The sequence below is a fragment of the Macrobrachium rosenbergii genome, chromosome 48, assembly GCF_040412425.1.
Source record: "Macrobrachium rosenbergii isolate ZJJX-2024 chromosome 48, ASM4041242v1, whole genome shotgun sequence".
NCBI classification, from domain to species: domain Eukaryota; kingdom Metazoa; phylum Arthropoda; class Malacostraca; order Decapoda; family Palaemonidae; genus Macrobrachium; species Macrobrachium rosenbergii.
The window spans coordinates 4,858,002-4,871,932 of NC_089788.1; the positions used below are offsets into that span (position 1 = coordinate 4,858,002).

The 13,931-nt window shown below is 36.4% G+C and overlaps 1 long non-coding RNA gene across 1 annotated transcript in view; it reads right to left on the bottom strand.

Annotated features, from left to right (window-relative positions):
* LOC136831202 (uncharacterized) overlaps positions 1-10,493 on the bottom strand; it is a 171,154-nt gene extending 160,661 nt beyond the window's left edge. Inside the window, exon 1 of the long non-coding RNA XR_010850796.1 lies at positions 10,274-10,493. This is a non-coding gene — a long non-coding RNA (uncharacterized lncRNA). The remainder of the gene's footprint in view (positions 1-10,273) is intronic.
* Positions 10,494-13,931: the final 3,438 nt, after the last annotated feature.

Here is a 13,931-nt window from a genome sequence, read left to right on the forward strand (position 1 = left end):
TTGACGAGTGACTAAGCGAGGCCATTCACTGCCGCTAAAAGTAGACGCATATACACAGCGAAAGCCGGGTAGGATAACTATAGTTACTCAACAACAGCCCAACCGAACGCGTTTACACGAAGCCCCGATCAAACACCGGACTCAAGAAGTAGTAATGGAGAACGGTGTGCCAAAGGATCACGTACACTGCCAAAATTTGAGATTCGGCAGGTCTAAGCCGTGTCAGTTTGGTTAGGATTAAACCCGTGTACACAAAACAGTCTGGGTTACCTAAACCCTGGTTGGGAGGGTATACCATTTCGCGCTCAAATGTGGACCGCGAGTCGTTTCCCTCCAAGTAGCCTAAGCTACATAAGCGAAGTATTCATCACGCCTACCCCACAGGGGGGTACATGGCAGCGTTATGGGTGTTGATGCTCTAATGGGAAAATAAGTTTTAGATCTTTCCTAGATTGTGACCCCAAGGGTTTTAAGCCGGTATGTATCCATCTTTGCGGCGTGTTTAGTACCAAGGTCTAGAGAGTATTCCTGTATCCCTAGAACTCGTTTAGTACAAGCCCGTTGGCGATTAACGTAAAAACATAAACAAAAGACTGTAAATATCATGAAGATAATGACCCCCTAAGAAATATTAGTCATAGATAACGATCCCACAACTTTGTTGGGGGTCACTATCTATGAAAGATCCAAAGTTTTATGGTGTTATTTTTATTGTATCTCGCAACACTGCCTTCATTTGTTCGCCTCTGTTGTTACATCCTGCTTACTTACGCATGAACCTATGTGTTCTAATTGTATTCAGTCAGTTTAGTAGCGCATCTCATGTTCAATTTTATTTTTTGTTTTTATATTTGAACATTAAAATCTATGTAAACTTATAATTTTGGCTAATAAAACTGCCTGTGTATTATGTACATATGAATAAAACGCATGTATCATTTACCATAAGAAATCTACAAACGAATAACTTTTGTTTAGTTCTGTTTATTACAAGTAAAATTCACAAATCAACCAAACTTGGTAATCAAATCTGACCATAAATAACTGAACACAGAACTATCGAAATCCGCATTAAATTCAGCCATACCATTTCCAAAATCCACAGGCAACTGAAACAGTCAAGTGGACGTGTCTCTGAAAATATTGTATAACAGGCGATGACGTCGATACTGCAATTCTCAGAACTTTCTGATAAACAATACCCCCAGGTGCAACATTCTCGAGCACTTTCCTCCTCCACATTAGTCCTCAACGACTATTGCAGGTGGCCTCAACCAAATCACAAACATTTCAATTCAGCCTAAACAGGCCATCACAAAGCCTCTTGACTAATGCGTTGTTCTTTTTTTTTTTTTAACAAAGCACTGAAGCTCGCTAAGTTACTCAACCAGCAGCAATTATTGTAAAGACGAATTCCCTTCTTAGAATAATGACTACGCAAACTCGTAATTTAAGAATTAAGCTTCTTGCTTTTTAGAAGACGCATTTGTGTCCTGACAAATGCGCCGAAGTTCCTTCTGCGCAACCGAGTTTCCTATTCAGCCGCTACAGCGTATAATCGGGGCCACCGAAAATTGATCTCTTTCGGTGATCTCGGTATCATGCTGTATGAGCCGCAGCCCAAGAATCTTGAACCACGACCCGGTGGTGGCCTATCCTATATCGTTGCCAGAAGCACGATTATGGCTAACTTTAACCTTAAATAAAATAAAAACTACATAGGCTAGAGGGATGCAATTTGGTATGTTTGATGATTGGAGTGTGGATGATCAACATACCAATTTACAGCCCTCTGGCCTATGTAGTTTTTACGATCTGAGGGCGGACAAGAAAAGTGCGGACACAATAGTTTTCTTTTACAGAAAACTAAAAATCTTCTGACATCTACAGTACACTTATATATAATATTCTCTAGCTGGAGAAATTCTTCACGGGAAAAACAAACGAAATTCGCCGTTCACATCTGAAGCTAAATCCCAACTTTCTACCGGTATTCCCCAGGCCAGGACTCAAAAAGATTGCCTCACAAAATCAACCCAATTTTGCTAATATAAAACGGCCATGCGAGTTAGCCTTTATGTCACTCGTCAGGTCAAGCAACCCTCATCCTAGCCAACTCTCCTTGATTAATTAAGCAAGAGCTGTCAGAGTTGAGAGAGAGAGAGAGAGAGAGAGAGAGAGAGAGAGAGAGAGAGAGAGAGAGAGAGAGAGAGAGAGAAGGTTATCCATCTAGAATTCGTTCTGTCTCTGAGTCGTTTCACGGAGCATCTCACTAGGCCTATATCAATCACCACTCTATACATTTCTCCTATACACAAAAGCATCAAGTTGCACTTGAAAGCAATAAATGTTGCTGTACGTGTAAACATTATCGCTTAATTCGCTAACAGTCTTAAAATGAGATACAGGGCAAATTCAGAAACCGGATGTTAGCAAAGTACAGTACAAGGAAAGAACACCCAGTATGTGATTTTAAGCTCTGCTTTTAAACAAGCGCTTGTTTTTCCTTTTCTGAACTTATGCATACAATGATTCTAATAGCATTTATTATGAACATTAAGCATTTTATGTTTAGAGAACTTTTTATTAGTCTATTGAATCTCGCTGTTTCACTGTTTAAACTGTATTTTTTTTACAGTACAGTATTTTGTGTTATCAAGATCGCATGGCGGCGATAGAGTCTGCTGTGAAATCGGTGATTATTTTGAAATATGAATATTTGTAAATAAGCTAGTTTTCATCAAGATTACATTTTTCAATGAAAATATATGTGTGGCACTGATAATCCTTATCTTTTCTCAGGAGATACCTGCTGTCAGAGGAAATGGTTTTATGTTGAAACACACACACATATACACTCAGTATAAAAGTAATTAAAAACTGCCTTCTAAAATCTGAAGCATTCCCTGTCTTGACGTGGAAAGTACCCGTAGTTCTCGGTCCGTGACATTAATCCTTATTGCTTTGGTCTACTTATTCTTAATCACCCAAACATCAATCAGCTGAACAGAAACATCAATCACTTAAGCACAGAACATCAATCATGTTAGCAGGATGACGGCGTAGCATAGCTGAGTCATAAAGGAAAAAAAAAATCTTTTTCTGGTGAGTCTTAGTACGTGATGGATGGCCCTTGGGAATATCGAACTCTTAATAAAATGCTGATAAATAAATGGATGGGTTGGTAAATAAGTTAATCAAAATTGTTCTTATAATATAACCATGAAATAGCTATTAGAATGCATCAGTTAGCCTACTCTCCAATCCCCAAACGACCAAGAGAAATTATTTTGACCTAAGTCAGACATTTACTTCAGTACATGAATCTATTTATACAATGGTAACTTGACCTAAAAAACTGAACGGCGCTACTTTGGCTTGTAGTACTACGTACTAAGCATGGAGGAAGTTCCTTGGGATGCCGTGTTTAGTACTAGCCCCTCGGGGATCAAAGTATTATATATATATATATATATATACACCCATTTCTCTATTGTGTGGTCGACAAATTATATTAAGTTAATAAACGATACCTTCATGCGGCCGTCTATTTGACATTTACCATACGGTGTTAGTACCAGGATTAATTTAATCCTGTTTAGTACTAGCACCTATATATAGGAGTAGATGACGCGAAGACAACAAGCCAAAGTAGCAACAACCGAACTTACAACCACAATATCGGTTTCTGGTTTCATTCGACAGATTTAGCCCTACCGACTGCTCTCGGGAAACCCAAAAGGGCAATAATGAACACGACCATATACCCACAGTAATATCCATATCTCTCCAGAGATGACTCACACTCTGTGAATAAACTCTAGTACGTTTCCCAAACTGCAGATAAACGGCCCTTATCTCTGCCGGTAATAACAAACCTTCATGATAAGAAGTCCACATTGTTCAACGGCTTTCATAATGTTGACTGATAAGGAAATACACCCACTTTCATTTATAAACTATCGAGAGGAAAAAAAAAACTGCTGCAAAATTAACTGCAATAACTTTCACTGAGGATCGTCCCTATATGTACTATAATCATATATAAACCTTAATTTCTAGTTTTAGCAAAATTTCTCGAAACTATATATTGCTAAGGTTCTTTATTTTTGAGCATTAAACTGTTAAAAAACCGAGCTTTAATACAGTATTAAACTATCTCCCTTTTATGTAATAGGAGAATTTAATAATTACATACAGTGCATTATACTTTAAATTATCATTTAAAGTATATTATGCACTGTCATGTTTTTATTCATTTGAATAAATTATGCAAATAATGCGACAGTGATATCCCCGATGATAGAATTGACAATTTTACTTCATTAGAACAGGATAATTGAATGTACAATTTTAGCCGAATGTTTGGGTTTGTAGTCGTTTCACATACGATAAATGTACGGCATTTTGCAATGATTATCTTACTGTGGCAAGCGTGAATGAAACATGTTACATTATAATGTAACATTTCATTCACGCTTGCCACAGTAAGATAACAAGCATTGCAAAATACAGTATATTTATCGTATGTGAAACAACTACAAACTTAAAACATTCGGCTAAAATTGCACATTTAATTATCCTGTCTTAATGAAGTAAGATTATGTCAATTCTATCATCAGGGATGTTACTACTGCATTATTTGGATAATTGATTCAAATGAGTAAAAACATGACTTACATATGAGCCTTTCAGTCGAGAAACATGCCAAGCGCCATCCTGGGGCAAAGTATTTTTAATTTAATTTATTATATTTTAAAAATGGCACTTGGCATGTTTCTCGAGTGAAAAGCTCATATAAAACCAAAACTGTTGACAAGAGAAACTACCTTATCTATGTCTGATAGGCTATACATCACAATTTATGATGCCAAATAAACAAAATGTCAATTTTAATAGATGAATACCATTCATAGCTTCATTTTATGTCGTCGTTTCACTGTTCCAATAATTACACGGCAGAACTCAATCTTGCAATGCTATACCACTGAATTTTTAAATGGAATATTGTATATTACTGTAGCTCCTAATCTATCAATGGCACAACAAAACTATCTTAAATTACTCTGCATAATCTTATCACTGGCAACACAAATCAAATATGCCTTCATATGATGACAGCCTTCATTAAACAATAACTTCTAAATTCACTGTTTAGCAAATATAGTTACTCTCAATTTCATTTAAGCTTTTGGACACTGCTGAAGTGATGGCTAAACAATACTGTCTCTTCTTGCATACAATGTAAATCATCTTGGCCTTCAGTCATTTTAAACAGCTAATTTGCCCAGACTGAGAAGCACAGAACATTCTTACCACATTAATTACATAGCAACCATAAAAACTTATTTAAAACTAAAATGTTTCTGATAAGGCTGATATCGAAACTGACCATATTTTTGCAACAAAAGTAAAATTAAAATCCCTCCAAAATAAAAGCACATATTCTACAGCAAGTTCTTGCATATAAAAGTACTGTATTACTAAATGTATCAACCAAGTTTGAACATGTATGGATTGAACTACAAATAGCTAACAATAACCAAGTCCAAAAAAATCATAATAGCTATTACAGCACAAAATACTTGCATGCATACAGTAAGTCTTCAGTAAAAACTGATTTTATTTAAAATCAAGTTGCTAGTACAACTCAAGATAACATACACAAGAGTCATGTGACAATTAAAAGAGAGTCATGTCTTAGCTTTGTACTTCGATATATATTTCACATACTGTACATACTTCCAATTCATGACTCTTTTACTCAAAATTATAGATAAAGGTCTACACAACCTCTTGATGCTGTTCACATTTCTCTTGTACTAAAGAGCTGTGTACACTGAACTAAAATGTATATAAACAAATAATCAATTTTTTAATATGAATTCAGCTTCAGTCACAAACATCCCTTAATACAGTGTTTTCTCAAATTATAAGAACCCAAAATAACTTCCAAAAAGATTTACTGAATTTCTTAATTCCACTTGACTAGTTTAGAAAATTTATTTTTACTGTATGTTATAGCACGAACACACACAAAAAAGAGACGAAAAGTTAATTCTTACATAGCTTTTTTTCGAAAACAATTTCTTACTGTATTTTCAAACCAATATCTCACTCTGCCATTGACAAGTCTGACTGAGGAAACTTGAAAGCGCCTCCCCACAAATTACACTGCCATGATCAGGCTCAATCAAGGCTGCAATTTTTACTTCAGAATTTACAACGTAGCAAACCTGTTATAATGGCACCTTTACAGCTATTTGGAATTTTCATTTAGAACACGCCCTTTCAAGAAACCAACTGAAGTAGAGTAAAATTACACACAAGTGCATGTGATTGGTCAAGTCATCACAAGCCAAAATTTAAAAAATCTATTACACTAATCAATTATTTTGTTCAAAATTAACCTAAATGTATAATTCTAAACTGCACAACACTTCACTGTAATGAAACTAATTTCGGAAAAATCTGACACTGCATATTGTAATGTGAGAATGATTTAAGTATAGTGTATCCCAGAACACTTTACAGATTTAATAGAGTAAACAGCAGGCTGGTTAATTCAGTAAATCAAAAGTGTAAGGGAATGCACACCTCTTGTGCTCAGTGTTGCCATGTGCTTGTGTAAAAAATGAGCTCCAGGAATTGGAGAAATCGGAGAAAAATTACCGACCATAAGGTATAAAAATAAAGAAGAGTGGGAAATTTACGAGGAAAATACAAATACAAATCAGAAAGAATATACCTGTAATATGAAAAATACTGCAATAACACAGGTGGATATAGTGAAAATGATAAAACAATGTCTACAAATGAAAAACAAAAAGTGGTTAATCTGCATTGTGCTAGCAGTGAATCAGATGGAAATTACAATTAACTGAAATTTTGTAACTGGCCGTTTCACACACACACTGTACTGAAATGGATGAAATCATATTCCAAATGACAATAATGCATAAGCATAAACCCAGCATGGATTCCATCTTCACATGTGATGGATGCAAAGGAGGTTGCATGGCAATGTGTAAAAAATTTTATGCAATTGCAGTTACTCGGGAGACGACTATGATGTATATGATGGATGAGACTTTCAGCGAAAAATTCACCCCACAGTAAATACCACAGAACATAAGAAAAACATTATGCCAAAGTTACAAGGTGTAAAAAAATAAGATCATGGAAAAATTTATGAACTACACATTGCAAATGGCGAAAAATGGAAAAAATGATTCACAAGTTCATGATAGCAAATTTTTCAGAAGATGAGGAAGAAACAGATTTCACAGAATAGGACATAAAAAAGAATCCGTGGCTCAAAGGTAGCCAGGAAGTACAGCAGAACTCATATACTCAGAGTATGGGAAAAGACCACTAATGTAAGGATTGCAAATCAAATGAGAAAGAGTAACTTTGCCAAGGTCCATACATAACAGAACACAGTTCACAGCAAAGTACAAAAAAAAAAGTACAAAAAAAAAAAGATGCAGTACAACTGATCAAGGAGAACAAATACGAAGTAAAACATTACCTTTTGAACATTCAGTTAGTGAGGAAGAAAGCTACTGAAGTACGCTAACATACAACATAAAAATGTCTGGCATAGTTCCGAAATATAACAGAAACAGCACACGTAAATAAAGGCTATATAAGAGCACTGACAAATGTAATAGCACCAAAATTCAACAAGACAGTAATTGCAAAAACAACCTTCAAATACACAGCTTGCAGATTTTTCAAGCCAACGACGTACAAATTTAAAAGACATTCAAGAAAAAACTAGTCATGTATGTGGACTATATTAAAAAAAGTTATGATGTGGAAGAACATAATTCAAGGAAACTGTCAACTGAAACTGGCAAATAAATGGAGCCTGCTAGATAGCCCAGTTGAGATCTAATAACATGGTCTCTAAAAATAACCCTATAAGATGATGATAATTTTGGTCTTGACATACTGCTATAAATAGAAAATCCTCGTAAGAAAGAATGAGCAACTCAGTGATCTGATATCTCTTTAACAGACAGCCTATATAACCTGCCTTAAATATGTCAAAGATTTACATATTCATACAGTATGTAAGAAAATACCCATGAGAATTAGGACTATGGTCTAAACAACAGTAGCCTAATCAGACCAGCACTGTTGTATGATGCAGAAGCACAGGCATTGAGAAGAAAAATGGATCAAACCCTCGAAATGACAGATAATAGTGAAATGGATCTTGGGAGTGTCACTGTTAGAAAGTGGACAAATAGGAAATAAGGTGGGTATTTGTGAAATAACACATGAAGCCCGGGAAAGGAGGAAGAGGTGGTATGGTGAATTAGTTTTTTACGAAAGCATATAGGCTACGTGCGGTCATCGAGGGCAGAAGAAGCAGATATACAATACAAGAAGAATTAAATTGAGTGATGTTATGCAGAGACATGAAATTACTGCCCACAACAAAATTCTGTGGAGAAGAAAGATTCAAGCAACTGACCCCATTGCAAGACGGGATTAAGGTTGTATGAAGAAGTGAAGACAGTATGGATGTCATCGTGATAAGTTCAGTCTATGTTATTAAAAAACCGTGCCTAACATAGGCCAGCTATAATCAAACCAAGGATATATCACCAACAAAGACATTAACTATGCTTTTCAAATGGAATACAGTAACCTAATTCCACTTAATAGATTTCAGCAATTCTAAAATAGCACTGATTGCTGTAACTTTAAGTGAATCCAGTGCATACAGTCGTCACGTAACTTACCACGAAGGATATGAGCTCATGATACAAGACTTGAACTGGACATATTGCAGATTATGTTAGAATGGCTTTGAAAATCTGACCTGTAACACTTTTAAAAAGCATATTTAACGAAGAAAATCTCAGACAGAACCTTTGTTGTTCTGAAATCTACATTAATTTAGTTTATGATCTGCACCATAAAATTATTTTTGATCTTGATCTTGATACAATACGGGTATGGACATCAGTGAAAACTTCCACAATGGAAGATATGCAAATAAAAGGTCTAAAAATTGAATCCAGCAAGGCAAAACTGAATATCTAATACCAGGTTCATATACTCTCTAAGAAAATATACTGTAAAACAAAAATATATAAATCAGCATCTTCTCCTTGAGATATTTAGTACAAATGTGCAAATGAAGATATTGTTAAATTGACCATTTGGGCACATGGCACCCGCATCATCCGGTAAATTGCCGAAGAATTAAAATGATGCAAAAATTTGGGAAATTTTAAAGAAATTTACGTTCTCTGTGATTTCCACAAACATTCCTAGTCTTTCCTGGTCACAGTAACCCACTTTAGGGAACTGTAGCTGAACTAACCTATTTAGGTTGCATGCCTAAAACAGCAACATATTTTAAATATCAACTGGTAATTGCAAAGCCTATATGACCTTGGGTAGAATGCAGAGTAAGGGGTCACAACTTACTTGGGGTAGTTATTCAAGGTTGGATTAGGTTAGGTTAGGGTAAGCTGGTTAGGTCATACTCCCTATGAAATGCCCACTAGGCCCACAGTAACCCTGACCCCTTACACTGCATTTGTTCTGTGACCTTGACCTTATCACCAAGAAGTGTGAGGTTAATGAGTACGAGGTGAGGTTAATGAGTTCGAGGTAAGGTTAACCGCTATCCCATGCATGCTGGAAATTCCGACCTATAATCTAGTTGGCTACATTAGGGTAACTGGCCCCTTTTAACCCTTAACTTCAACACAGGCAAGCCTAGAACAGGTTATCCCAATCTTAATCTTAACAGTAAGTCCATTTTCAACTAAGAGTTAGAAAAAATATAACTATGACCTTATGTCTACCGTCGTCTGGACCAAGTTACTAATGAAAGGATGAGTCCTTATTTTCCCCTTACTGCTATGACCTAAAATGGAATACACAAACGAAACAGAAAACATAGACATTACGACAGAGACCAACTGAAAAAAGAAGCACGAAAGCAAACATTTCCAAGACCTCTCATTATCAAACTTCCTCGCGTTGATGACCCTCCCGCCGATTCTGCCATGTAGGTTATTCCTAGTCCTGCGTTAACTTTAGATTAGGTTATGTGCCATGTCTACGGCGGCTTTCTCGGTTACGTTTCTCTCCCGTCACGCAATCAGTTACACGGCGTCCAAGCACCGTCCCAACGTGACAGAACGACGCACCGTGTGACTGGCATAAGCCGTCGCCAGCTTTCCTTTTGGTTAACCCTAGTTAGGACAGCAACTGACATACTACAGTACAATCTGGCACTTACCTAAAACTTCTCAAAACCTCTTCGTTTATCGCGATTATGTCCACGTCTCTGCTCACTTATCAATCTTCTAAGCACGGCTTATATTCATGTATATCATATAACCCAATAATAACAGCGCATTTTCTCCAAAATAATAAAACACTTGACAAACAACGAAAACAACGCAGATTACGCACACCACTAGACGATGTTTACATTACACTGACTAACCTGTAACTCTGGTGGCTGGCAGTCTTCTTCTCGTCAGCTGATGTAGAAAGTCTCATAGATCCCTGACCTGTGGAGCTCACTCCTATCGTTGGGGAAGACGCGAACTTGAGAGAGAGAGAGAGAGAGAGAGAGAGAGAGAGAGAGAGAGAGAGAGAGAGAGAGAGAGAGAGAGAGAGAGAGAGAGAGAAATATTTACCTCAGGCTATCTTGATTTTGTTTCCGTCGGTCAATAAATTTTTACCTTCATGCATAGTATTTTATGATACCACAATGCATTTTCTTGGGTGGGCATTTTAGCTTCCTTTTTTGTTAGTCATTGTTAATAGTTACGTTTCAAAGAATGGCTCTAGAATAAAAATAAAAAGATCGCAACGGTATTGCCACATTCACAACTCATATACAGTGTTATACACTTAAACCCAAGGCTCATCAGCATCGCGTCGAATAAACCTGCACAATTCACTTCTGCTTTTCACACACTTGGGACCCCTTTCTCACCAATACCTCCTCAAGGTTATCTATCTAGCATTTCCTAAGGTCTTCTTTCCTCATCCCTTATAACACTATCGAATTCTACACTCTTTTCTTAGCCCACAGTCCTGCATTCCTTGCACATGACTAAACTATCTCAAAACACTTCTGTGTATCATATTTTCCTCAATCTTTCATTTCTGCATATGTCACACACCAGGAAAATAATTCACTTCCAATAAATTCAGCTTTCTTCTCTTTAGTACCCATTCAACATCTACACTCATTTCACTTCCATAAAAGGGAACTGTATGAAAAGTCTATTAATATACTTCCTCCTTGGCTTGCTCAGACTCTCAAATCTCTTCCCAGTCTTTTGCATGCACTCAACCACCTTCCTTGGTTTTTTTTTTCTTCATTCTGTGATGGTGTCTGACCCTTCGCTCATCTTATCATCCATTGTCTCTACTCATCCTTACTTTATAAACACTTACTGATTCAGGAAAGTCTGTGTGAAATATCTGTTTGAAATTAGACGCACATCGTCACGTTCAAATGAGGAAAGAATGGGGAAGGGGGGTGGGGAGGGGGGATGTGCTGTGTCAAAGGGGAGATTGTTAATGATTTTGTTATCACTGAACATATTAGCACAAGGTATGGTTGGGATCGTTTAGCTACCTTGAAAAGTTTAACTACATACAAATATTGCAGCAGAACGTTCGCTCAATTCTGCGTACGTGACCAGTATCCATACAAGACCTAATTTCTACGTTAGGCATAGGTAAAAAATGCCAAACTAATTATATAATCTGAAAGAAATTTATTAATTGATGCTTGCAGGGCCTTAAACTATTGTCAGATAACATAACTCCATACAACATACTATTGCAGGTCCTTGCCACTCTGGCCGCGCGGCACGGTTCCTGAGTTTGCTATCTATTTTCAGATTTAGAAACTTGTTTGTGCCCCGTAAGAAGCATAATCCATTTTATTTACTAGGTCTAAATGTTCATTATACAGGGAAAAAATGTTATGTCTATAGGCAATTCAGCACTCATCATCGATTACATGAATAGAGATAAATTAAATTTTATGAGATAAAACAAGATCCTGTGTTACCATAAGGCCAGTCTAATCTACAGTACAACGAGCAGACACGATACAGTACTTCGGAAAAGGTAAATTATTGTCACTTCGGCCAATTTCGTTTTTACTGAAGCTTAAAATAAAATAATTTTACATGTTAGTGAAAAATGTTAATTTCCACGGATATGTGTAATCTGAAGTGGCTCTGACTCGAGAAATAGAAAAAAATGTATGTGAGTATTTTCTCATTCTAGGAGCAAGAGCCCGTGCTACCACATGGCTGGCTAGATCTAACGGCAGCGACGCTTTCCAGATTTGCATTAATGGCGACTTTCAGATGAGAGGACAACCATTTTAGTACATAAATCGAAAATTTGAATGCATGATTCGAAGAGGTTGAATCAACAGGTATCGCTATAGCCATTCCGCATTGAGTGAACGAACGTTGATTGATTGGTTTTCATTTATATATTTAAACAACTTTTGTGTATTTGTATGGATATAATAATGGCACTAATAATAATATAGAGACGAAAATGTTTTCAAGAGTACCATCCTAATCCAAAACACTGTAAAATCGTGTTTCAGAGGCTATGGCACCTGCCCAAAGTTTGAGGTAACTACACGTGGCATCTGTGATAACACTCACTTTGTTTGGTTTTATGTACAGCCCTCCACAGGAATGATTCCCTCTCTGGCGGACCCTTGTTTTCATAATGACGTTTTAAAAATCAGACATTGCACATAAAAGTGAAATGTTGAGAGCCATCAAATACTTATATTTTATAATCAGACATTACATATAAAAAATAATGGAATACAAAGTTGAAAACAATTGTTAAAATCATAATGTTCTAGCCTTGAAAGCATTGAGGTGTTCAGTAATAATAATAATAATAATAATAATAATAATAATAATAATAATAATAATAATAATAATAATAATAATGAGTAATGTTAGTATGATATCACCCGAGAAGTTAAGAGGACAAAGCGGCTATCATAATTACATACAAGTAAAATATGTTTGTAAAGACGATTATTCTTCATTTATTGTACGATGCACCAGTTCTCGAATCCTTGTTCTAGCTTATTTTTTGTTCCTTGTCAGTTGTCAGTTGTCACTTTTCAGTCTGCTACAGGGTGCTCGACGAACAACACTATCACTTGTGGAGCTCGAGGTTTCTTTATCGAAGTTTGGTAAGTTAATTCGAATTGCACCGCCGATTAAACTACTTAGTTCTACCTAGATTTATATAAACTTTATTGATATTTGAACGGACTGCGGGTAGCTCGTTTATTATTAAAGTGGTAGCTAAATGGCATAGCAAACCACCCAGCCTCACTTGAGGCTAACCAATATCCTCGAATCCGGCATGCATGTTAGAGCCATTTGATGTATATTACTGTCAATAAATCTGTTGGTGCTTGCAGGGCCATAAAATATTGTCAAATAACGTAACTCCATACAACACACTATTGCAGGTCCTTGCAGATTAATGTGGCTATATTGAGCATTATTTTTTTCGTTTATTTTTAACCGTCAAATTTGGGCCAGACGGCGCAATTATATTTCCCTCCCGCATTCATAACACCGGGGTCAGCCCTAAATGTAGACATTTTGGTGCCAAACATGAAACGTGTATTGTTTATTTTTTTCATCATGTATTTTTTATAGTTGTGACCTTTTTTGGGTAAAGCTATGTAGTTTTTTCCTCTTAGGACTACCTAATCCCTACGGCTAAATGATCACTTGGGTCACAGTGGTTAGAAAGCAAATTGTGCACTACACCAACAACAGTCGTGAAATATGTTCAGAGCACAAGGAAAGTAGTAAATGTCGACAATAGCACCTTTCTTTCTAAATCTGACGAAATGTGATTTTTCCGGT